The sequence below is a fragment of the Bubalus kerabau genome, chromosome 2, assembly GCF_029407905.1.
Source record: "Bubalus kerabau isolate K-KA32 ecotype Philippines breed swamp buffalo chromosome 2, PCC_UOA_SB_1v2, whole genome shotgun sequence".
In the NCBI taxonomy this organism is placed as follows: Eukaryota; Metazoa; Chordata; class Mammalia; order Artiodactyla; family Bovidae; genus Bubalus; species Bubalus kerabau.
In genome coordinates, this window is record NC_073625.1 from 201,433,226 (window position 1) to 201,436,768 (window position 3,543).

Genomic DNA, 3,543 nt, shown 5'->3' on the forward strand with positions numbered 1-3,543 from the left:
GAGACTTCGTCAGTAAAAATGAAGTTATGTTTCAATTATCCACTTAAGTTGGGCTTCACCCAAAGTGGAGGTGGTTGTTGTTGCTGTTTAGTTGCTGAGTCATGTCCAATTCTTTGTGACCCCATGGATTGCACACCAGGCTGCCCTGTCCTTTGCTATCTGCTGAAGTTTACTCAAACTCATGCCCATTGAGTCGGTGATGTCATCCAACCATCTCATCCTCTGTCTTCCCCTTCTCCTCCTGCCCTCAGTCTTTCCCAGCATCAGGGTCTTTTCAAATGAGTCAGCTCTTCGCATCAGGTGGCCAAAGTATTAGAGCTTCAGTTTCAGCATCTGTCCTTCCAATGAATATTCAGGATTGATTTCCTTTAGGATTGACTAGTTGGATCTTCTTGCAGAAGAGAAGATTCCTCTCAAGAGTCTTCTCCAGCATCACAATTCAAAAGCATCAATTCCTCGGCACTCAGCCTTCTTTATGGTCCAGCTCTCACATCCATACATGACTACTGGAAAAACCAGGGAAGCAAATGGTGTATTAATGAGGGGGTTGCCATTGCAGATAACTGGGGATACTGTGCAGGACCTGTTTTGTAACTGTGTCTCCAAGAGGAAGATGGCTGGGGTATTTACCCACCAACTTCCATTCCTCTTTGTTTGAGGGTCTTTTCCAGAGCAGTAGCGCACAGGGTTTTCCAGTCTGCTCATCATTACAGGCTCCAGACAGCACTTCCAAGTAGAAGCAGCAGGAAGGTGTGACATTTCTGGGTACTGCTGTTACTGAGTCTAAGCTCACAGTGCTTACCTCATGACAGACCAGTAATTAAGAGCTAAGTAGTTGGGGCAAGGAATAATGACTTTGTTTGGAAAGTCAGCAAACTGAGTAGCTAGTGGGCTCATTTCCCGAAGAACCACCTTGCCTGAGTTAGAATTTAGGCTCCTCTTATACTGAAAGGGGAGGGAGTAAAGTCAAGCACTTCCTGGTTCCCATCAGCTTCCAGACAGCGTGCATGCTAAGTTGCTTCAGTTGGTCTGCCTCTTTGCAACCTTAAGTTGGTCACTTCAGTTGGTCTGACTCTGTAGCCCACCAGGTTCCTCTGTCAATGGGATTCTCCTGGCAAGAACACTGGAGTGGGTTGCCATGCCCACCTCCAGGGGATTTTCCCAACCCAGGGATCGAACCTGAGTCTTCTGTCTCCTGCCTTGGCAGACGGGCTCTTTCCCATTAGTGCTGCCTGGGAGCCCCCAGCCTCCAGAGGGGATGTGCTAATGTCTTCCTTCCTGCAGTCATTCACAGGTGGGCCTGGTCAGGATGTTTGTTGTGGGATAAACAAAGGTATTTTAGCTTAATGCTCATTGCCTGGGAGGCAGGGCTCCCAGAGATGGGCTGTTGTGTGTATTTTAAGCTTACAGGTGACATCCCTTTCGTGACTAATCTAGGATCGCACACACAACGTTCTTTCTGTTACACCGGTGGTGACGTCAGAGGTGGGCAGGACACGCCCAGGAACCTGTACGGAAACTTGAGGGAACCTCGGGTATAAACGGTGCTGGTGGTGCCCTGCTGCTTCATTTCCCACTCATGACCCATGGGGACCCCCGCTCCTTTAGACACACTCACCACAGGCCCTGTGATGGTCCTTCAGTGGGGGTGGCTTTTAATACCTGCAGCAGTTCTCATAGTTACTGTATCTGTAGTTGCAGGGTCTCTGCCCCTGAGGATCCCCTTCCCATGGGGGTCCCTCTCTGATACCCACCTTCCTATGCCCCTCCCATGTCTAAAGACGGTGGTCATTTGTTCAGACTGAAACTTTGCATATGGAGCTGGCTTCCCGGGACAGCTGGGAATTCCCGAGGGCAGGAGAGTGGAGGGGATGCTTTCGTGCACTGCCGATGGCCCCTCCGGGCCCAGGCAGCCACCCCCATGCTGCTGAGAGCTCTCCGCTAAGAGCTTATCCTGGGGTTGCCACCATCAGAGGGCGCGGCCTCCCAGCAGGCTACGCTTCCTCCCGGGCCAGCCTACAGCCAGTGACCGGCTGATGCAGTGGGTAACGGCCAGGGCCCTGTGCGGCGATTCAGGGAGAGCCCGGGAGAGCCGGCCGGCTCTGGGGCTCGCTGATGAGCAGACTGAGGTGTCTGCCGCAGGCGCGTTCAAGTCTGACTGCTCCCTCTTCCGGGTCCTGGACCTCCGCAACACACCCCAGTGCGTCCGCTGTGCATAAATCTGTGTCAGAGGCTGTTTCCTGAGGAGTCTGACTTCAGGGCCTGACGAGGGACAAGTGTTGACGCCTGTTTATTTGGTCCTCATCTCCTTCTCCAGTAACATCCGACAGAGTCTAAACGGGGCCCCATTGAGATTCCTGGAAACCGGAAGGTCCTTGAGCGTCCCGGCTGTTTGGAGAGGTCCAAGAGTGAGCGCTTTCACTGCAGAGCCCTTGACATCATCCCTGTCGTGGAGAAGAGCCCTCTGGATACCCACGAAGTCGTAGTAAACAGATGGCACCCCGTGGCTCCTGGAGCCAGCCAAGTTCAGAATGGTCTGTCAAGTGGTGAAATGTTTTCCCTGAGATTTTTATGACTGTCGAGTGTGTGACGAGGCCAACATATATCAAGAAATGTAGACAAGGAAGGACAGCCTCCAAAAGGGGGAAGGAAATAAGAAGCCTTTAAGTGGTGGATTTAATATTCTTGGAAACAGAAATGAATGATTTAAAGCTTATTTGTTTATGTTTGTTTACCGTTCAGTGCCTGGTGTTCCTAGGATAGAATTTGCTTCACAATTTTAGGGTTCTATTTTACATACCAAATGCCACCTTACACCTTCTGTATTGAGTGCATTTCATCCACAGACCATAAGGCCATCCATCTACAGAGGCATACTCTCAAACTCATGCTTGTCTACACCGCAAAGCTAATATTATACACAGGGAGGGAAAGGCATGAAGACACTGACCTTAATAAATTCTTTGTTATTGAAATAATTTGTTGGAGGAAGGTAAACTCAGTGCAAGAATTTCTATAAGCTTTCAGAGTCTGCTTGCCCAAATGACTGAGCAGACCACGATATGAGTTTTCATTTTTCTCTCGCTTCCTACCAAACTCAACCTTGGGATGGTGGACATTGAAATCCAGCAGCAGAAATTACACCCTAGGTTAAGTATTTAAATTTTTTATCTGCAAAGCATAGATGACTGATTTAACTATCAAATTATGATGTTAAGAAAACTTATGGGAAAATGATTTTCCCAGTGTTCTAAAAATATAGTACTGTAGGTTGGTAATAGCATAATAAGTTTAAAAGGGCATCTGTGCAGGCATAGACACCAAATTTTAGACTCCTGTGATCTGACACAAGCTGTGTAAGAGAACGTTTTATTATATTCAACCTCAAGACCCAAGATCAGGAGCTAGGTTTTATAATAACTTCAGCTCATCTCAAATCCTTTTACTTTATGAAGTTTTGCAATGAGGGGACCATTTTATGAATCTAGTGGATTCTTTCTATCTCAAATATTGAATTTGGTGAAAAGAGGCTTTGGACATCAA

The 3,543-nt window shown here is 48.1% G+C and overlaps 1 long non-coding RNA gene across 2 annotated transcripts; it reads left to right on the forward strand.

Moving 5' to 3' along the window:
- Positions 1 to 1,079: 1,079 nt before the first annotated feature.
- Positions 1,080 to 3,092, forward strand: LOC129645058 (uncharacterized). 2 transcript variants are annotated; one of them, XR_008711147.1, is made up of 2 exons: positions 1,080 to 1,535; positions 2,318 to 3,092. It is a non-coding gene; the product is annotated as an uncharacterized LOC129645058 (long non-coding RNA). The 2 variants fall into 2 exon arrangements; XR_008711148.1 differs by having other exon boundaries at positions 1,080 to 1,510.
- The last annotated feature ends 451 nt before the right edge of the window (positions 3,093 to 3,543 follow it).